The 24,015-nt window shown below is 32.4% G+C and overlaps 1 protein-coding gene across 8 annotated transcripts in view; it reads left to right on the top strand.

Annotated features, from left to right (window-relative positions):
- The window catches only part of LOC121124234 (rap guanine nucleotide exchange factor 2), a 113,135-nt gene that overhangs the window by 70,672 nt on the left and 18,448 nt on the right, over nt 1–24,015 (top strand). For 2 of the 8 annotated variants that reach the window (XM_071891062.1, XM_040719390.2), the window contains exon 1: nt 17,178–17,856. The exons of the other annotated variants lie outside the window; for them this stretch is intronic. The gene's annotated coding sequence lies outside the window, so the exon portion shown is untranslated. Of the gene's footprint in view, nt 1–17,177; nt 17,857–24,015 lie in introns of those variants that run through there. 8 annotated transcript variants of the gene reach the window in all.

The raw sequence follows: 24,015 nt of genomic DNA, 5'->3' as shown, positions 1-24,015 counted from the left end.
AAAAGTCCTTGATTTGGACAAATCAGAGCAAATACGTAGGCTAAGCTTTTATTTAGAGCATTTCCTCTATCAGACATTCATGTTAAATTTGTAATAAATATCCTATTAATTTTATATTCAATATTTATAAAGAAATATTTTGTTTTTTTCTTTACATCCGAGTTTCTGCAAGAGAGAGTTTTTTTTCAATTTGGTGAATATCAAGTGGATATGTACTTTTGATCTATCTTAGATATTCTTTATTTCCAAGACATTTTAGAAGGAGTAAAGAGAGAAAACAGAGAGGGAGGGAGGCAAACCAATTTCCGGTCCGTTCTTTGAAGAAATACTATATAGGTATATGACGTACTTTTTACTTTTTAAGGAGTGTATTTCCATAGGTAAATAGTCTACATATATACTCTACTTAGATTAGGTTAGAAAGAGGGCCCCTTTTCACTTCATACTATTCATGCCCAGTAGCGTGGCTATATAATAATAAAGTACACGGGCTAAAAGTCCCGGTCTTACCAAAGGAAACATATTTTTTTCTCGTTTTGGCTTTTTTTATTGACTTGATGGAACAGAATCCCCCATAGCACCGTTCAAAACGCTTCATATTAAATATACTTTTTTTTACAATAAGTTAAAATATTTAGTAATAAATCTTTTAGAGAACGTTGCAAAAATATTTCATTATCTAAAGTGTGTTAGAAGTAAACTTAGAACCGTCATATATTACATTTTCAAAATTAAAGTCCTGTATTTATGATTAATATTCGTTTAACAAGCCTCTCAATTAAAGATAAAAACTTACTTAAATGTAAATAAATAATACTTTATTTTCACTTGAATGCCTTTATTTACGCTTAAGAATAAGGTACATATAAAAGTAACATACAAGTGTATACAAAACTCACTTATGACGTCATTGCTTAGCTTAAATAGTATTAGAACCGTCATATATTACACTTTCAAAATTAAAGTCCTGTATTTATGATTAATATTCGTTTAACAAGCCTCTCAATTAAAGTTAAAACTTACTTAAATGTAAATAAATAATACTTTATTTTCACTTGAATGCCTTCATTTACGCTTAAGAATAAGGTACATATAAAATCAACATACAAGTGTATACAAAACTCACTTATGACGTCATTGCTTAGCTTAAACTGTTTTTTTCTATCATTTTTATAGAAAAAAAAAAAAATCCATCAAGCTCTCACAATCTAATTTTATTTTATTAATTTGATTACTCGTTGGAGAGAAAACTGCGTTTTAAAAAATATCCCTTATGTAGAACAGATAGCTTGTGTATACCACGTATATACTGGGGGGTCCATTGAAATCTGACCCCTTACTAATTCAATAATTAATGAATATTGAATGATATTAGTTATTTCGATATATTAAAACATACACCATGAGTTAGGAAACAAAATAAACCTGAGTTTTCATTTTCGCGTCACAGATAGCTTCTGTACCCTGTATATTTAGAAGAACATATATTTATTTATTTACGTAATCCCCTTCTGCTGGGAACTCCATAAGTATACAAAATAAATAAATACCTCCATACATCTACTATTAGTCAGACGAGAATAACAATAAATAAAAAATGGAGAATCAAATATTTTAATTAATATTTTAGAAAGGAAATGACCTAAGGAAGGGGTTAGCCTTATATGTTTCTACATATGTGAGGCCTCCTCAATTATTTATATAAATATATATGTATATATCTGTTTCCTCAAGGGCCAAATGACGTAATTATAAAAGCGAGTCAGCATCTCACATCAACTATTTTTTATATGTTTTCCTTCAAAAAAACTATGATGAGATGTAAAAAGGAGCCAAAGATGAGATACGTTTGATCTGACTATGATCAAGGGTTATTATTTAGGAATAAATTATGTACCGTGCGGGGTAACTTTATTGTTGAAAACCACGTTCTTGAAGAAGGAAATAATAGATATTCATGATTCATACTACAAAATGTAATTAGAATTCCCATTCATATAACACCAACAATTTTTTTTTAATTATTTACCACGAATTGCAATGATTAATTAATAGTTAATTCATTTCATTATGAGGATTCTTCAACAATTGCCTCGAACCGCTATTAGAACCGTTGTAACAAAAATCATGCCCAAAAATATATTAGACAGATAAAAAAAAATTTAATCAATCATTGATTGGGATTCAATGGACAATATGAATGAGTAAATCGTTTGGATTAAATGTGTTGGAGCTCCTATGTGCCTGATCAAGTCTTGATCGATACTCATGTATCCAAAGGTTGTATCTTGATCTACAATTATCAAGATGTGTAGGTCATTGGAGGGGCGTCTACAGAATTATATTAGGATTCCCCAAATATTCAGGCTTGTTGATCGGTTTTTTTTTTTATAGGCGATATTATATTGCAGTATCCCAATCGATCCTGATCTTTATATCGCTACAGAAATGACAAAAAAATTAGGATTCGATCAATTTGTACAAATTTACATATCAACTTATCTCCTTTAATTCAAAGAACCCTTTCTTACTGTGAAGACTCGAGAAAACGTAAAAACATTACTTCTTGAAGAGAACACCCTTTTTTGAAGATCAGCCATCCAGCCAGCTGTCCCAAAAAGATGGATATGACCAAGCAGGAAGTGGAAAAATACTGAAAAAATAGATTATTTTTGAAAACTAATCTGAATATGACCAGTTTGGGATAACAACAAGATATAATTTGCTATTATTAGAGCTAAAACATTATAGTTTAGTTGTTGTTTTTTAAATATATAAAAGTCTATGAAGTATCAATTCCTTTTAACGAACTTTAAGAGCTAAAAAGGTACTCATTAGTTTTGATAAGTTGAGTTTGATGTATAGAATAACAGCTGATATAACACGTATACCTTAAAGAACGACTTAATAGCCAGCAAATTAATCAAATTCACCAAACCCTGATTAAAAATTGAAAAATTTACAAACTATTCAAAGAAATTGCATTTTTACAAATTAAAAAGTTGTTCCTTTTGTCCCTACTGACATTCCCTGTTCACTAAGGAAGGGTTAAATTTCTTAATCATCTCCGAATTTGGTGCCCTTCTCACTTTTAGCGTCCTATATTTTGGGCATGACCGGTATTGTAAATCCTAAGAATTTTGTAGGTGTTCGAGTTATGTTGTTGATTGTAGCTCAAAGAGCTTTTTTTATTTTCTAAAGGCTGCTGTCGCTATTATTTCATTCTTAAAAGTGTGTGTTAGTGTTGAGACTCGGTCCAGCACCGATTTTTTTTTTCGGTTCGGTCTTAAGTGATGTTTTCTAGACTGATTTGTACCTATTTTTCGGTCCATACCGTGGACCGATTTTGAATCGGTCTCATATATTATCAGAGACCATTTTTCTTCTAGATCAACTGTCATTCATTTTTTTTTTTTTAATCTCAAAAGTACACGATAAGTTTTAGAGCAAATTCTCTATACATATAAGAGAGGCTAGGATCAAAATGAATCCGAGCTATCTCTGTTTAAACTTCGTATAACGTCATCATACTTGGAAAAAAACATATTATGATGTCATATTATAAACAATTTATCTGACCGAAATAGACCGAATTTTTATATGAGACATGTCCAGACAGAGCTTTTTTGATGCACCGAACTAATTTGTCCCAAAAAAAATTATAAGGGTATCAGACCGATCTAGGATTTCCAGATCGAAACCCAACACTAATACGTATGCTCATGATTGACGAAGATTAACATTGAGAAGCCAGGAATACAACTACCCTGATAAATTTTATAAACTCGTCTTTTATCCAAAAAAAAGGTCAGCAAACCTTTTTACCTTGAAAAAAGGTCATCCTTTAAAAGTTCTAAATACATATTGCACATGGAAATCGGGATAATTTCTCAATTAATTCGGAATCTAAAAAGAGTTAAAGAACCCGGGATTAACGTAAATACGTAAATAATTCCCTTCTTTCATAAATGAAATGTATAAAACCAAACCTTGGAATATATAAGGGAAATACGACAATGTACAATTAGTATCACAACGGCCAAAAGATACATTAGAATCACTCGCTCATATCAAAAATAAAAATGATTAAGGGGGCGTATGCATGTATGCAGGCCTGATCTATATACAACAACCACCACAGCTATAAATCTGTTTTTCATATTTTTTATATAATACACAATTTCTCTTTATATAAGAGCTCCCTCAACAAATAAATAGTCTTGAACTCAAATCAAGAAAAAAGAGAAAATCCCCAATCTATTTTTTTTTTTTACCTTAGATGCATCATTTATGAACTAATTTAGGTCAGCTATGGTTTTTGGTTACAAATTACTGGGATGAATGTAGATTCATAAGACTTTAAGCTGAAGGTTAAAATCTTTATTTGACTTTCAGGACTAATATTGATCCAGATATGGGCCCCTTTCAACTATAAAATATATCAGTTTCATACTCCTTCAATATGAGGACCATTTTGGCTGATTCAAGTGCAATTTGGGATGCACCCAAATGGTAAATAAGAATAGTTTATTGATAGAAATTGACGATATTTTATCGAAGAATACACATGTGTGTTCATCAATGTACAAAACTATATTGATCAAAAAGTAAGAAGGAGAGAAATCTTTTTTATTTTGTACATTTTAAATATATACAGTACAATATTATATAGAAATATGTCTGTCAATTAGAGGCTTTGGACTCAAATTACTGGGATGAAAAAAAAGATATTCAATACTACTTTTGACGTTATTTTAAAACCTTTATTTGATACTTTATTTGCCCTGATATGTTTATTTATCATTGTGTGTGGGGGGGGGGGACATCTCCTAAAAAATCATCAACACTGAAATACAATGACTTATATAAATTAGTTTATTATATAAAACATGAGCGGATGAAAAGTCCCAGGCTTTAGACATATATTATGCACTTTTTTCATATAAATTTATCTTTTTTTCAATATTTACTAACCTGCGAAAGACAGCTGTCAAAGTTGCATCCAGATCCGATCTTTAGTTTGTGAGTTGTACTAAGTGGGACTCTATTTTGTGTTTTGTCAAAAAATACTGTTTAAGCTAAGCAATGGCTTGAAAATTGTCATAGGGACTCTGCGCCGTTAGGTGAAAAATAAAATAATAATAACTGAAAAAAACCAATTTTGAACAACAAAAAAAAAAAAAATGTTAGGTGTAGGATTTTTTAGGCATCGACAAATTAGCTTTAATCAATAAGTCAATTTCTGAGGTTTTTTTTTCTTTGTTTTTGTGCAGTTAAAAACGTTTTCCAATGATTTTTTTGTCGCCAGTGTGATACAGTTATATTGAGTTCCAAATAGTCAAGGGCTTCTTATGAATCTGGAGAAGTGGTTTCAGGCATCAGACGGTGTAAATAAAAGAAGGATGGGCTGGGATAAATTATGGATCCAGGTCCACTACTCAGCATATCAGGCCCCTATAATATGATAAATATAATATTTCTTATACAGGGGTTGCCAAACTTTACTATGCCCCTATACACTAATACATTTTTGGTAAGGCCCCTTAATAGGTAACATGTGTATACTGTAACCAATTCTGAATTATCCATATTCCTGCGCCTCCCCCCTCCCAAGCCTCCCCTCACAGGCACCACTTTGAAAACCATTGTCTTAGGCAACATTAGTTTTCGGAGCCCCTGACACAATGCACACTGCGAATAATATAGCTGTGGCCCTGTTTGTATCTCATATCTTTTCCTGAGCCCGAATTTTCTAGCGACGTCTCTTATTTCAATTGCATGTTACCAAACTGAGGCTGTAAAAAAAAAAAAAGCGAAACCGTTGTAATGAAAGAAGTGGGGCTGATGATAGAACTTCAACCGTATCATTCTTGATTTGGAAATATCATGGGTTAAATAACTGTTTTCCAAGATAGGGTGGAAGGACTAGGAAAAAATTAAAGCTCATTGATCCAAGGTATCTTTTGCTGTGAAGAGCAATTTTTCTCTTATATAAACTTGTATGTTTATTTTATGAGAAAATGTCACTTCTACATGATGAACGAATTTCCATTCGTGCGCCCCAAGTAGTCTAAAAGGCCATGTAGAGGACTACATCTGCAGGGGATGTCAGGCCTTCTACTTGGAAGGCATTATTGCCGCTTAGGACGGCTACATTAATGATTTAGAGAGATCAGACACACATCTGTTTGTAGTATTCATTTTGCTGAAATTCTATTGTTTATTTATAAAATATGTCTGGTTTAAAATTCAAAGTGTTCATATTTTAATGTACCACTCCGTATATATCAATATCCCAAAACAAGAAGAAGAGAAGGAAAAAAAAACTTATTATAATATACTAATTACATCATTATCCAATCAGTAATGATATAATGATACAAATATGTCGTTTTTTATTATCGTTTTTTTACATACAAACAAATATAATTATTATTACTACTGCTATTTAGGACAAAAGCTGTAGTACACGTAGTCATCAGAACATCAGCAGCAGCAGAAACGACCCCCCACCCCTTACATAACCAAATTCAATTTCAAAAGTGTTGTTATTTTAGTTATGTCATTATTTTAGTGGGGAGAGGATTCCACTCCATTTTATAAATGGAGTGGAATAATGCATATACCTACTAATAATATATTCAAATATGTCTGTAGCATTTAAACATAAAAACAAGCTAGAAATATTTTTCAATAAATTGACTCGGGATTGTATTTTTTTCTTGTGGAGAAATGATTGTTAAAAAAAATATATTCTTATTCACGCCTAGTCTGCGTTGTAAACTCCACTGAAGGCACGACGTCGTATTTCCTTCAAAAATTCATTTTTGTGATTTTGGCATGTATAACACTTCTCACTCTTTAATTATCCGAAAGATCATAGTCGAAATGTATCTCTAAAATGTCGAATTTGGACATCAAAATGGACTAATAATTATACTCGTTTGTTTCAATTTTTATTTATTTATATATAACTTAGAAAAGTATTAAATAATTGAATACCAGTAATGAATAAGAATTGGAATCTCAAATCAAATCAAATCTTGACTTGAATCAAATGAAGGCTTTAAACTATAGCCCGACTTCTTGGATATCGAAAACTCATCCCACAAACTTTAATCATAAGCCAATAATTATTTGTTATAAAGAAACAACATTCTAGCTTTCTTTTATGTTGACGAGACATATATATTTTCGATCACTTTGAGTGTGGATTATATTTGTATTCTTCGACGAATAATTATCGTTCATTTTTATAAATAAGTTATTCATATTAACCCTTTGGGTGAGCCACAAATTGCCCTTAATGTAGCCAAAATTGATTTTCACAATTTAAAATAAAGGATATATTGGCAGATTATATTTGAAAGTGGATATGTCAGGGCTAATATAAGTCTCTTAAAGCAAATAGAGGCTACAATTATTGGGCGTCTTAACAAACTTGAATAATAAGCCTATAATTGACTCGGGCATTGCCCACACGTCATACTTTCTCTTTCTATATCAAAATAAGAGGCAGCCACAGAGGGTAGTTGAAATTCCATTCTTGCAACCTTTTAATAATAAGGAATTAACTTTGGTACGCGAAGTGCAGTGAAGAATATATTGACTAAGGAAGAGGAGAAGGTTCTCGGCTTTTTCGAGTTATTGGAATAATTAGCACTTTTCAATGGGTCACAAAAATACCGATAGTAGCATAAATACACAGACTACCTTTTAAACGCTTATATCTCGAGGCTCCGTGACCAGAAATAAAAAGTTCCAGCACAAGTAACTCGGTAAATCTTTTGGCTTTGTTTTTGTTTTTCTTACTCGCATCAAACAAAGTCGTTTACGATGAATGACGAGGCACAACGTCATATGGTTGCCACTCTCCTCCGCGCCGGTAGGTCTGTCTAGGAGATAATCAAGGACACTACTGGACTATCCAGGACTACTGTGTTCAAGGTCCAGAAGCTTGTCAAGGAGGGAAAAGATCTGAAGGAGGGTATTAGGAGGCCTTCACAAAAACATTTGGCCACTTCAATCACCTGATTTGAATCCCCTTGACTAGAGTGTGTGGTGGCAAATTGAGAAGAAGGCCTGTGCTATCCGCCACCCGAATTTGGACTCATTGAAGACCAGCGTCAATGAGCGATGGGCAGCCATGGAAGACCATTGCATCATCAATGTGTGCTATGCCTTCCACGGGCGCTTGGAGGGTGTCATAGCAGCTGATGGTGGTTATATTCAGTAATTATATTAAATTTTATAACAGAATAAGTTTTCTATTATATAATTCTCAAAAAAAATACGTCATACGAATTTTATTACACATTTAATTATTTGCCACAAATAGTCTGTGTATTTATGCAACTACCGGTATCTGGATGGTCTCATTGTGTGGAAGAAGTTGTAAATTTGGCTCTTATGGAGTATTTGGAGGAGGGAAGGATTGAGTTATTTCGGTGTTCATCCTTTGACTGAGAGATGAGGCCGTAGGAGATCATATCTCATAATGGAACAGGAATCATACGACTTTGTCTTATATCTCCCATGAATCATGACAGTAGAATTACTTTCATAGTAGAGGATACCATTGAATCAAATATGTCTATGAAATATTATGGCTGTATGTATCATTGAAGTGGTATTTACTTTTTTTCTTGATTTTTATTCAAGAGTGTCTTTATGTTGACGCGCCACATATAAAATACTAGAAGAAGGAGATACGATGTTCTTTGGGCTAATACATTTATGATACCAGGAAAAAAGTAACATTTTTAATCTGTGTTTGTCCAAAACTTGATACCCCCCCACCGATTGGACATTCTTAATTTTTAGATCCCCCCCCCCTCCCTATATGTATATGCAAATAAAATATATGGGCTATCTTGGTAACCACTGATCAGTGGTGTCTGTAGGATTATATATATATTTTTTGGGGGGGGGGGCTTGGGGTTTAAAATTTGTTTTGGTCGAATGACCTAATTTTTTTTGAAAATTAGTCCTTAAAAAAATTACCCGTATTTTCTTATAAAAAAAATTTCTAGTGTAAAATAGAAGTTTCTTCATTTGAGGGGTGCTACACTCCCTCTATGCCCCTCCCTCTCTGCAGACGTCCTTGCTGATATACTTCATATTGAAAAGATTTCGTTGATCAGTGAAAGATTCATCAGTTCTCAATGCATTGCATTCCTAAATCTTTCATACCCTCATCCTAAAACAAAATTAAATCGGTATCCCCCCCCAGTCAGCTGGACGGTCAAAACAATGATGTATATTTTTTAGCTGGCCGGGGTTTTTTTTTTTTTTTTGTTGTTGCTGTTAGAATTGGTCATCTGAAGAATGAATTATATATTCCTTAGAAGTTGTCATTATTATTTAAATCCCTAGTGGTGAACATACTTTAATAAATATATTCAAAGCCTGATTGAACTGTGTGCTCATAAAAGACGTGGGTTTATTTCCTTCTCCCCTCCTCCCTTGTTACAGCTGATTGTAGGGGTTATTATGAAACGTCATGAGCATAATTATTTATCTCCTCCGAAAATTCTTCAAATTGTCAGGGTGACCATATTGCTTTTCTGTGTGTTTTTGCTTTAACCTGCCCATTGTACACAGGATTTTCATCACTAATCATAAATATATTATGACCCCTTCGTCGGAATGATTATCTCTTGGATATGCTTACATGGTATATAGTGGGAGTGAGCAACCATTGTTGCTCACGTATACTTAATACCATTGTCATGACTACTCTATGTACATACAACATTAATAATTGCTTCACTCATTACGTAATTAAATCTATTCATTCCTAAATTGAAATAAAATCTCTCTGCATTTATCAATATATGGGAGTTAATATATGTATATGGAGACTGGAGACAGGCCCCTTTTTTTGTGAGACATCAAAAAGCTACATACTTTTTATTTACAAAAACGATTGTATAATCTAATGCAGATTATGATGACAAAAAATCCATGGCTTCTCTTCATTTGTCTTTGAGACATTGTATAAAAACTGATTTTTATGACTCAAAGTAATTACTTTTGTCATAATGCAATCCGTTTTTCATTGTTTTCAATATATCATATTTATAAAAAAAAATTTTGAACTATTCACAAAAAATTTACTTTTTTGTAAATATTTGTGGATGTTTGAAATTTTTTTTAATATCAAATTGTGTATAGCAAAAGTTTCATATGGACAATTTAATTTTTGAATTTTCTTTCCAAAAAAAAAATATCATGTTTTTTTTCCTAAAAAATTAATTATTGAATTTTGTTTTTTTTTCCAAAAAACTTAAAACTTGAAATTTAATTTTTAAATATCAAATTGTATTTGTTAAATATTTTTACAAAAAATTTAATTTTTGAATTTTGTTTTGTAAATAGTTGTGGATGTTTGAAAAAAAATTTAAATATCAAATTGTATATTTGAAATTTATTTTTTTTCCACAAAAATTTAATTTTTCTATTTTTTTTTTGTAAATAAGTGTGGATGTTTGAAAAAAAAATTCAATATCAAATTGTATTTTTGAAATTTTTTTTTTTCCGCAAAAATTTAATTTTTGTATTTCTTTTTTTCAAATAGTTGTGGATGTTTGAAAAATTTTTAGATATCAAATTGTATATTTGAAATTTAATTTTTGAATTTTCCTTCCAAAAAATTTAATTTTGAATTTTTCCACTGAAAAATTTAATAATTAAAATTTGTTTCTGAAAAATTTAAATTTTTGTATTTTTTTTTCCGCAAAAATTTAATAATTGTATATTTTAAGTATTATTTAAAATATTAAAGAATTGTAATCGACATCGAGATTTTTTTTGGAATCCACCCATCACTAGTTGAGACCGGTCTAGGATTTTCAGACTGGAACCTAACACTAGCGTGTATGTAGTGCTCTATTGTACTCTGTAGATACATTCAATGAAAAGACGGTGTGAATACGATTGAATAATAATAAAAATATTGCTGAATTAATAAATATCTCTTAATAATAATAAGAAGAAGAATACTAAAAATATGAAGAATAAGGTATTTAAAAATAATCATATAAAAAAAAAGGATTCGGAATAATTGCTGTGTCAATTTTTTTTTTTTTTCAATTTTCATTCATCCCCTCATTCACTCTTCTATTCATCATTTATATACGTTATACCTTTTTCATCCTTCCAAATATGTGTTCGTGTTTTTCAAGAAACAATAGTGTCTCATAATACAGGTTTATTGGTTAAATTTCACAAAATATCAGCAAATTTGGCAAAATTCATTCATAAATACAATCAAGGGGCATCTTCTTTACCTTCTCAATCAATATAGCCACATTTTACCTTAATGGCCTGTTCCAGCCTGCTGCGGCAATTTGGATCACAATTATTTGAAAGCTCAGCTCTAGGTTGGCTACAGCAGTGATCATGGATCCCGTCAGTTGGTCTTTCGTTGTGTATCGCACTCTCAAAAGCTTCCTTTTGAGGTGGTCAAAAATACCAAAGTCCAGGGGTGTACTTTAAAGATTTTTTGCGGAGGATTCATATATAAAATAAACCTTTTTATATAAGTAATTGTATGACGGTGTTGATAAGTTTTGGGTCTAAGCCTCTAAATGATTAAAAGTAGTGATACCTCTGGTTCAAAGAAAGTATTATAGTTATATTTAAGTATATAAGAGTTGGAAATATAAAAAGTTTCCGACCAAACAAAGTTATAATACATTTTTTCTGGATTTTGAATCTATTTTTCAACTTATGTCTCCTTGTAATTATACGCACTTCGCCTAGTGAGGCCCCCACCTCTCTAACTCGACCAAATTGTACAAATTCCTCGACATGCACATAACCTATTCTATTAATTCGGCGGTCGTTTAGGGACATTTGGTGAACTTACACGATTTTTTCTTCCTTCATTGTCTTGAGAGCTTGATACTCGATTTTCTCCATTTTCACAAAAACACTCGTCAATTCACTCAAAGGACTGTTATATTACAACTGTGCATCTCAAATAGCTGAGTCTTTGGTGAGTAAATGTCAACGGATGCTAGATAGATGTAACTAACTTTTATTTACGACTGCTGCACTTTTCATGTTGAGGTCGGAAAGTTTTCAGACTATCCTCGTATATAATATATTATTTGATAATGTTTAATTTTCAAATAGTTTAGAACATTCAAACTTCAAAGAGGGATGCTATTTAAGAATTATAGAATCAAAAAACACAGTTACTAACTGTTTTTCCTTTTCTAAACGCTAAACTGTGTATTTTTGTATACAAAAATCCCATTCTTATTCATGAAAGACATAAAAATGCGCACTATACTCGGTAGAGAGAAATTTTATTTGTCATTTTCTACAAGAAATAATACTTATAAGAAAAAACATTAATAGCACTTTTGAAACATGGTCTATTGAAGACACAGGATTAGACTCACAATAAAGGTGTTATTATTATGTAGTGTTAAAGGGAGGAACAAGTAGATAGATCCGTGTATGATGAGGTACATATCTAGAATATGCAGCATTCAAAGTCGTTTTTGTCGTATGTAACATGAGTTTTTATTCGTATCTAGTGTGTTTTTACATATTAGTTAGTACAATAACGTACATTAGGATGTCTTGTTTTTGAGTTGGCATCTTTCTTGTTCTTTACAAACAACTTTTTTGTCGGAAATAATCCAAAAAAATGACTTTGGATAAAATCAGATCCCTATCAAATCATTTTTGGCGTTGTACAGGGTAATTAAGCTTAGGAAAAGTGGTAACTCATGGGCGGAAAACATAGATATTGTATTTTTTTTTTTTTAATTCCCCTCATTTTCACTTTGTACAAACCTTCAAAAGGAAGCTGTCAAAAATTATTGGCAATCCGTTCTTTAATTTGTGAGTTATTGGTGCTAATTTTGTAGTTTCCAAAATGATTTGGTGTTTTAATTGTGTAATAATTATTCATTAGAAAAATAATATATAAATATTTTTGTCAAAATTGAATCTGGATTGCCTACATATATATGCTTCGACAAATAACTATCGTCACTGTCTATCAACAAGGCTTATTGTTATTAACCTTTTTGGGGGATTGTAACAAATTTAAAAGGGGCAAATCGGTGTCAATATAAGTCTCATGGATCAAATAAATATTTTAAACTATATGTAGCTAAAGTATTTTTAATTATCCCAGTAATTTAAATAGTAAGCTTGTATGTAAATAAATAAATTTTGTTCACGATTGTTTTTATATTGACGCACCACGTATGTATAATGGATTGAAATCCATCTATTACTAATACTTTAATAAGTTTCTGAGCATAATTTATGTACTGTATCCCTGCAACGTTATACTTTACTCTGATGATATTGACTAGCCACATGACTAAGTAATGAACTAGGTCTACACAACAATATGCTGTAAACTTTAGATATGTTCGAGAATTGTGATTGTATAGACCAGGGGTCGGCAACCTATAGCATGTGGAGGCATATTTACTGACACGTACACATTAGAGCCTATTCCCATAGTGCCTGTGTGTGTGTTTTTTTTCATTACTGTTGATAGTGGCATTGATTAGAAATGTTGAAGTTGGTACTGCATGTCTCAAAGGCTGCCTTCCCCTGGTATAGACTATAGAGCACGTTTGAAATTTGCGAAGTAAACTTATAAATTACTTTCAAGTTACATGATTAAAAGTACTTACTCTACCTATCATTTATAATCATTTAGACAAAAAAAACTTTACGAACAGACAATTTAAGCCTTAGATTATCAATAAGTTTTATTTACATAAATTATTATAATTTTTGTAGCTGGGCTCGGAGTTGGAGGTTAAACTTTCCGACTCCAGCAAAAAAAAAGACACCGAATCCACGACTGAAACTCCAACAACTTTGCAGACCTGCTTAAAACTCTCATTATTTCCATGTCATATAGGCTATACCATGCCAAAAATGAGGAGAGAGGCCTCTAACTTTGCCAAAGTCAGTTGGTTTTTTTTTTTGAGAAAAGTTTCTTGGTCATAATATAAGCCCAAAAACGGGACAGTCTAATATAGGTACATATTGTGTATTAAGAAATACACAATATGTAATCTAACGGTATAGATTGCATTAGGGAAGAACAGTGTTTGTCTGAGTAATTGGAGAAGGATTTTCTCTATCTATGTATAGGCGTATTGGTGGTATTAGACAAAGTAGTGTGAGGCTAGCAATAGTGGGTTTGAAACTTTGTACATATATTATTCATGCAACTTTTATACTGGGTATAACTTCTGGCCTGTTAACACAAAAACAAGCTTGGACGATTGTATATTGATTTAAATGTGGAACCAAAAATACCACTAAAGGTAGCTCATTTTTCTTCAATTGAGATAAGGAGTTCTAGTGACGTAGTAGCAGGAGTAGTGTTTTGTTGATCCTTGTTTATGACTATCAAGTTAAGTCCGTATTATCAATTATGAAACTAATAAATAATACTCTGACTACAATGGATATGTTAAAAAAAAAGCGTATATCAAAATGGCAACCAAGACAATTTGAAGAATGTATTTGATTAGAGTACTTTAGCTGTCATGACTTTTCAGCTATAATCACCTGTGACAAGGGAAGAGGGGAAGAAGTAAATAAACTAGTGCATTCGCTGGAATTATTCCAATATCGATCCTCAATACTAATCTGAGTCCAAGAAGGATTTGAAATTATAAATCCACCACAACTCCTCAAGGTTACGCCCGCCCCTTCTTTTATGAGAACAGACGAATGTTCAATCAGGGTTTGAATATAATTGAATCTATTTAGGAAAGGATGTTCACAACTCAAGAATTCAATAATAATAACTACTGCTGAGGAAAAGAAGACTCATTCTTTTTGATTACCAATTCGGAAAAAAACGGGTCAGCTCAAAAATGAATGTGGATTTACATCACTGCTTATAAAGTTGTGTCCTTGATGACGTTACTCAACTTTATACTTCTTTTTATAGTCAATTCGAGTAGTACTAAGGGTCCTAAGACTGGTCTGGACCGAATAAATGCTTACCGAAGCAGTACTAAGCGTGAGTAACCCCCCGCATTGCTCGGGATTATTTCTTAAATTATAACACATGGGTTTTGTTACCCAGATTCGTTGTATGGTAAACTGGATAAGTGTCACCTTTAATTTAGAAATTTAAAGAAAAATGTATTTTAAAATTCTATAAAAATCTATTCCAAGCTCTATGCACAGAACCTAACGGACTTTCTTTTAATCAACATATTTATTTCACGGCCATCTTGCATTAAGATATATAAACCCTTTTTACTATCAACCCCTCCTTCCTAGCATCCAACGTATTACTGACGTATGATATGTTTTAAATATGACAAAGCGAGCTTTAGTTACATGCACTCAATGCTACATTGTTAGTTCTTAGATCAAGTAGTCACGCAATTCTAAGATAATGATTCCTCCTCAAAACAGAACAACTTTGTTTTATTAATATAGATCAGATTTTAAGAATTGGGGGCCTGGGCTTAGTTTATATGTTTCGAATAAAGTTTGAGATCTCAGATCCTGAGGATATATTTTGTATTCTTTTTACCAACTAAATATATTTTTTTTATATTCATAAATTATTATTATCATTCATCATCCTTCGTAGATCCGCAAATTTCACTCTATAGCTGTAAAAATTCCGTGGCTCATTTGGAGAAAAATGTGATACTGTGACTGTAAGACTATATCTGATTGATGAAAAATGTCTCGAGGGAAATAATTTGTTCGATCAAAAATGAGCCAAACTATTTATCAATTAGTCATTTATCTTAGTCGGAAAAAAGGGACGCCGATTGGATGTTTGGCTATTTAGGTATTAACTGGGAGAAAAATTAGATACCTTGCACAAAGTATTAAAAAAAAAAGGTATTTCTAACAAAAATGAGTCAATTTATTGATAAAAAAATGGGCCTTTATAAAAGTTGAAAGTGCCCCATCTTATTTTTGAAATAAAAAATATAGTAGATTTGGAAAAAATGAATTGTCTGTGGTGGGGGAAATTTAAAACAAAAATATATATTCACCCCCCTCCCACTTCTCAAAGGGAAATCCCTGCACCGAGCCTCTGTGGGGGCCTATCCATTGGAGTGGGAGAACATCATCTCTTTTATATAAATATAAAGATCAACTAAAAAAAATGTGGGCCATAATGTGGGTGCATGGAGATCTTGTTGATATTTTCCCATGTGAATGACACTGTACAAATTTCGAGAACCCTTGTTTTATATAGTTCAGTAGTTCTATTCAACTGAGCTTCCTAGTTGAGGGCTCCACGGTAGATTACACAAATGATAGTAAATATAACATTTAGTTGAACATGATTTTTTTATATATATTGTAGGGCTCTAACCGTGGTGAAAGATTGGGACTCACTCCTCTAATATCATTCCTCTGTGTAATATGAAGTCCATAACTGACCAAAACGACGTGTAGTCGTTAAGGAAATATAAAGGGTGTTTATACTTTGGTATAGGATGAATGCAACTTGGAAATTGTACTTTTCTTTATTTATGTTTAAGATTGTTTTTGTATTGATGCACTGCATATACTTGTATATTTCGAGGGATACATTTACAATAATCATGTATAGTGTATAGTTTATGAAGATAGTAGTGATGAGGTGTAGTCAGAGAGATGGGGGATCTAAGGGGATATGACGAATCAGTGAAGAAGAAAAAAAAAACACACACACACAATAGATTCCTCTTTAAATAACTGTGACATACGGCTAATTTGTTGCTGTTCATCATCATTTAAGATTACATCTAGATAATATATCATCATCATCCATTGTTGTTGATAATTATTAGATCCCTGGTACAATAATATCCGTTCCTTTTCTCTCATGAACGAACAACCCCCCGTCACAATATCAACAAGTACACGAGATGTAAGTGAAGGAACAATTGGATGATATATGTATATTAATACCCTCTATAATTACAGAAATGTCATTGGAATTCTTTCAAAATGTAATAAGGTATGTATGCTTTTGTAGTCGTCTAGATACGTAGTAGAGCTGAGATTCCTTTGAGGGGTAAGGAAAATAAAAGAATGAAACATTTTGTCGATACAGAACAAACCTACATAGCAGGGCATAGCCTAGGAGGGAAAAGCGCACATAATGTCAGACGCACGCACGCCAAGAGTTGTGTGTGTCTAAGAAAAGAATTAGTACAGTCGTTTTTATTCTTCTTCTTCTTGGAAGAGACTGCCCAGGTTGTTTCTGCCAGCCAGCCAGCCATAAACTATACCTTAGTTTCTACCACCACCACCAGGACTACTATCACTACTAGGAGCAGCAGCAGCAGCACGTACTCCGCCTTCTTCTTTAAGTACTTTTGTACAACATACGTGTCTGTCTTCCTTTTCTGCGTATTCTCCCCGTTCTTCATGTTCAGTAGATATTTTGTTTATTAGTACTACTTCCTTGGGGACTCCTTCTTCTACTACTAATACTTACTACTGCCAGTTAGTTAGTTATGATTGTGTGACCTGTGTTGTGTGTCTCCGTGCTGTTTTTCTTATAGTGCTCCATATTAAAGTGTATTATTCTACGTTCGTTGCGTATTTAAGAATCGAGGGTGCGTGAGTTAATATCAAGTGAAAGACCAGTGATTCATTGTGATATTCCTTCCAGGAGTAGTGCATTCCTTCTTTCAAATCTACTCAGCCTTACAATGATAGAGAGAGGAACCATCACGTCTTCCCTTACTCCACTCCCAAATATTACTTCCATAGTCTGCAATCACGCGTACTTTTAATTAAAGAGAGTCCCTTCCATAGGTGGATCGACTCCAACCACTCTACTCCATACAAAACGGCGGATTCAGTGAAAATTACAGCCCCTAGGTAGGTCATCTTTTTGGGTTATTTTCAATGTTGTGATTTTGTCTCCTTCCTTCTTCCTCCCTTCCCTTCTATTTCTTCTTCTTTTCCCCCTCTTGAAACCTTTTATTGTGCTGTACAACGACTATAATAACTAACATCATCTCCCGCGACCTCACAGCTGTAACTTGTGGGCTGTAATTGATATATGAATAAAACTCTAGTACAAAGCATCATGATCCATTGGAATCCGAGTTAAAATACGTTATTTTAAGTAGTCTGATACTATAACCACTCCTAAGAAACTAGGGGGAATTAATATTAATTAAGCATTCAGTATGTAATTTATTTAAACATCTTCTTCCAGATTTTTAGTAGAATAATATGTCCTATCATTGGATTTCTAATTTATTCAACCGAGGAGGAGTAGGAGGAGGGATAAAGATTATTAGTGTTTTATATTATCTTTTACAATATATGTATCAGTTGATTTTATTTTTCTTCCTTAACCATCGTGAGAAAAAAGACTTATGCTTTTAACTCTTCTTAGTATATATTTTAAATAGAGAGCACTGCATATTTTATTACATTTTTGGTTTGCTGTTTGTATAACAAACCATGTTAATATATGTATATACATATATATTTCTTAAGGATGAATAAATCGTGTTATCAAAATATGTATGAGCGTACCTCCGTAGAAGTAAAAGAGAGTGATAGTTATAGAATGTATATAGTAAATGAGTGAATAAATAACACACAAATACACACAGTGTGGGGGGTGCCTCTACTCACTAATAGTGTATATAAAATGCAAGCAACAATCTCCATCTGCATTCTTCGTCTTCGTTACTATCCATTTTGAACATATTCTCTATAGAGCATTTTGATATGACGTCAGCATTGGGAGCCTCAACAAACAAGTTTCTTAAGAATGATAGCCATTTGTCATTCATATGAAAGAAAATAGTCCATTATTGGATGTCAAAATGGGGCCAATGGATAAAAGGACTTTGACCTTGCTCTCTATTAAGAATCTAATGCCTAGTTGTATTATTTATTAGACACTAAAATGATATATTAAAATTTGGTTATTTCATCGTTATACAAACTTATTTGAATAAAATCAATGGAAAGAATAATATATTTTTTGTGATGATCCTAATTTTCTTGCTCCTCATCGATCAAAAAACCAGAATCGGTAGTGCTCAAACCTCCTCCTATGGTCATCTTTTCTCTATGGAACATCTTAATTATTTACCTACATAAGGATACCAATTTGAGCTTTGTACTTTATGATCGATATGTATTTTTAACGTTTCCTGCTAACTTGACCTCTCAAAATGTAATAGCCTTTTACTAACGCCATATTTAATATATTCGTACAACGTTACCATGGATCAAAATCGATCTGTAACTGTTTCCTTCATCCTCCTAAGCAATAGACATACAAAACTAATTCAAATGTTCACTGTTATCATAGCCATCAAGTAGTATTTAATGCAAATGTTAAGTTTTTTTTTATTCTTAAAGCCATTTGATGAAGTTTCATGGATCATTATTTGAAATTAGTTCGTGTTATGTAGTAAAAAATCAATATTGAACCCCCAAAATGGAGTATCCTTCAATTATGAAGCATTTTATTACGTAAAAAAAAACTTTTTAGTTCGTAGCATCATTACGATACTAGAGTCAACAAATTGTAAATTAGGACTCAGGGAAGTCCATCACGGCAATTTCTAGATAAATTGGCCGATCAGAGTTGCTAATTCGGCTCTGTATTCACAAAAACTTTCGTTACTACTCATACAAGATGAGAAAGGGCCATATCTTGGCAATAAAAAAGCCAAACAAAAGTGCTCCAAGCTCAAATGGATCCTAGTCAACTTTGAAGAATTCATCTCGCTATACTTTTGGCCTTAAAAATCGGCGGGTTTGTATCTTGTGTAGGGCGGGATCGTACGACAAACCAAGATAAACCCCTGCAACACTGAAGACAAAATTATCCTTCAGTGGATCAAAACTAATTTCTAGGATTTACATGGAATCAAGTCGTGAAGGCATGCTTGCATTTTCGGCCTTGTTATACATTCTTATAAATTTCGTATTTCCTCCTTTTTTTTAACTAAGTAAGTGTATACTACAAACACTTTTGAACAGTACTGTGTTTGGTCAGTTCAGTCGTGAATTATCGTGCGTTGAGTAGAGGTCTCAAAAGAAAGAAATTCATAATATTTTACATATTTACTACTTGAAAGAGAAAAACGCATGGAAAGCGACCAATGCAATTTGGGATGTAAATGGGGCTGATACTCTTTCGGTTCGTGTTGCTCAACAATGGTTCGAGCGATTTCCTTTTGGTGTGGTGGTCGTGAATGATGAACCATGCATTGGCAGGACTGTTGGTCAAAAAACATTGATAAAGTCTTGGAAAATTGAGATAGACTGTCATATTTGCAGTCGTAGTATAAAGTTGGATACAAAAAGAAACTGGAATAGGAGAGGAAGCGTATTTCATCAAGACAACACCGGACCGCACATATATTTGATGAGGAGTCAGAAGCTCCAGGAGCTTGGATGTTAAGTTCATATGCATCCACCCTGCAGTCCGGACCTGGTACCAAGTGGTTACTACATATCTCTGTCTATGGCTAGCGCACTTAGGGGTATAAATTTGGCCTCAATACAATAGAAGCCTGCGACATTTGGCTGTTCAAGTTTTTTGCCAATAGGGACAAGTGGACATTATGAAGTTGGATTCTCGTTGGGAACAAGTTATCAAACAGACCGGGGCATACTTGGTTTAAATCGGATACTTGTAACACTTCTATAAGAGCATTTAAATAAAGCTGAAATATTAAGTTACTTTTTCCTTAACCTATTATTTACATACAATCTCACAAACCAGCTCTTCAGGACCCTCACCTGGCTAACAAATATGTAAAATAATAATTAACAACAGTAAGAACAAAATTGTAAAACACTTACTGATTACAATACAATATCTCAAATTTCTCCTCCATGTGTGAGTTTTGAACTTTGATAAAAGTATATGAACTGATAACAAAAGAATCAAATCAATAGTTAAAAACTACATAAAAAAACAACAAATTAACACTTTAATACAAAAATAAAATATACTCGTACACACCCAAATCAATTTAAAACCCAATATCCCGCAGAAAAGTCAACAAAAATTTGTGATTTGTGATAATATACAAGTGTGATGGAAACTTTATAGCATTAGTTTTTTATTATTCAAGAAAAGAGATTGTTAAGAAATGCCCCATATATATTATTGATGAAAGAATACCGCATATGTGGTCTCTCAATACAAAAGCAAGCCAGAATAAGTGTTTTCAAAATTAGATGTGGATTACATTTCTATTCTTTGACGCATTACCTTCAATTTTTATGAACCAATTAATATTATTAACCCTTTATAAGTTCCGCAAATACTACTTTAAAAAATGAGAAATGAATTTACTTTATAGTTAAAGGGGGCATATTGGGGCCAATAATATATATATTTTAAATCAAATAAAGGTTCTAAACTATAGCTTAAACTCATAGATAACTTAATTTATCCCACAAATTCTAATAACGCCTCAAAATGACTCAAATGTATATATGGAGTAAATAAATCTTGATTTTTATTCTAACTTGTTTTTGTATTGACGGGCCACATTATTTACTCAAGCTTAGGGGGGTGTTTGAAGAAAATTGAATTCCACTTATGTTTTTTTTTATCTGTGATGAATGTTTGTACTTAAATTCTTTCTTCTACAAAAGTTATCCAAACTGGGAGATTGTCTACTCAGTGGTTCTCAAACTTTTTTTATGGTCTTAGAAAATATACAGAAGGTTTTTCTTTCTTTTCCGAGAGAATTAATAATTATTGGCAATTCCAACTATAGAAATGATATTCAATACTTGATTGACTTTGATAGTCAAATAAAAAGTTAAAACAGGAACTTCCTTCCTTTAGCTATCATTGAAATTATAATATCCAGTGATTAAATAATATGCAGATATATCTTGATATACGATTTCGATTTCCTGTGTCGGAGTTTGTTGTTCAAAGTAATTTATTGCTAGAATAATAACTCAATATTATTAAAGTGGTTCTTGCGTTCCGTTGCCAACTCAGGACCAGCTCCTTTCTTGCCAAGAATTCGTATGTTGTGGCACTCTTGTTCCAAGGAGTTACTTTATCTTTGTTTCGAATATGGACATTGCTAGCTTTCATCATTGGGGGGTGGGGGGCTTAGCCCCTCAAAAATTATCAACATCCTTATTTATATAAATATGATAAAAAGGAGATAGCAACGCCTAAGGTGTCTAACCATTGCCAAGACTAAGGTTAATTGTTGAATAATATTTTAATCTACTACATCCTAAAAATGCCGATCTGGAAATCGAAATCCCTCTCTCGCCTCAATGTGTTTCTTTCTTTATGTGACCACGTCGATACAGCATTGAAGACTGTGCAAATACTTTTAAATTATTTCATCGTCAAAACTGTAATTTTGAACTCGTTTTCTTTATAAACCTAACTGAATAAGGTTCCTTCTCTAATAATGTATTCTAAATATCTTTGAACTCTGCAAGGTATGTTCATACTTGCGTTTGTGATGTCCTATCAAAAATTATCAAGGGGGTCAAGTCGGGAAATGACGGAGGCCACAACTCCTTGGGCCAGATATCAGCAGAGTTTTGAGAGCAGAACTCCACTTCTTGGAGCTTTGGATGTCATTTGGCCAAAGTTTTTGAGGTCTTATCCCTTAATATGTGGTATACAATTGGTCATTTCTTCTAAAAGTACCAAACTTTAAAGTGCTCTCTCCATGGTATCATTTTCACTATTATATCAGCTGAGTACTCTAATTGATCAAGGGACATGAATACCTGAATTCCTCCACTTCCAAGTTCTGGACCAAATACCCAAAATTGTCCAAGACTGTATCAGCTTCAGGCAACCTATTGAGACTGTCGATGCTTCTATTGGAATCTCTACTATGATTCCCCCTCATTAATTTGCCAACAATTTGGTTAAATACATTTTTTTGTATCAGTTTATGAACTATTTTTTATTTTGCTTTTGCACCCTGTATACTTTTTATATAAACAAATAGGCATAGGTTGCGTCACTATCTTCGGGTATGTAAATAAAGCTCTACTTAGTAAGTAAGCAATGTTCACGCCCCATTGAAACATTTTTCATATATACTACAAAAAGTAGAATGGTCAATCCTTGTACTTTTATATCCTGTCCTAGAAATTTTGTTTTCTATAAATTTATGTCCGGGTTTTTGTGGAAGTATTAAAAATAAAGAGTGTATCCTAATCCAAATAAAAACATATTTTCCTAATTCAACCCCACACCCCATTAAACAGACACTGGAAAAGTCCCTTTCTTTAAATAAAATAATAATAAAAAATCAAAATATGCTGAACGTAACATCGTATATTTATGATTCCTAACAAATAATATTGAATTTGACTTCCTCAAAATATGATATTTTATGAAAAAAACGTCCATTTATTAAATTTAAAAAGTCAAATGTAACCATTACCTAAAAAAGAGGCATGTGATCGGCCTGATATTGTAATTAATTTTTTTCATAAAACTGTGATCTATGAAATTTACAGGCCTGACTTTTTTAAGAATATGTATATATTTGACAATTTGAATCTAATCTGTCGTTGGTTTTCTTTCTTCATAAAAATATAACAAATGGTTTACAAATGACCCATTGAACATATGTTATCGGCATTGCAGTAATTTCTCTGTTCTTCTACCACATTTTAAGTGGGTCTGCTTGAGCCTTCACATACAGGTCTCTAGTATTATATGACCAAACTGGACTTTTCCCAAATATTCTTCTAATTGTTGGGGTTTATTTTGTTTTTAACATACCAATAGAGCATATTTTTTACAGCTCTATATCTAGATTTAATTGATTTGTTCATAGAAAGTAGGAAAATGGTTTTCAAGGAGTAGAATATGATATATTTTTATACATATGTTACGAGTACATACTGATTAATGTTTGTTTGTGTATGGTATTTGTGTAAAAAAAACATATGCACAAACATTTTTCTATACATTTCACGTGGACCAAACCCGTGAAAAGATTTAGTTTGAGAGAGAGAGGAGGGGGGGGGGCATGTTTTCCAAAG

This window comes from Lepeophtheirus salmonis, chromosome 9 (genome assembly GCF_016086655.4).
Source record: "Lepeophtheirus salmonis chromosome 9, UVic_Lsal_1.4, whole genome shotgun sequence".
Classification (NCBI taxonomy): domain Eukaryota; kingdom Metazoa; phylum Arthropoda; class Copepoda; order Siphonostomatoida; family Caligidae; genus Lepeophtheirus; species Lepeophtheirus salmonis.
This window is presented reverse-complemented; position numbering and strand designations above follow the sequence as displayed.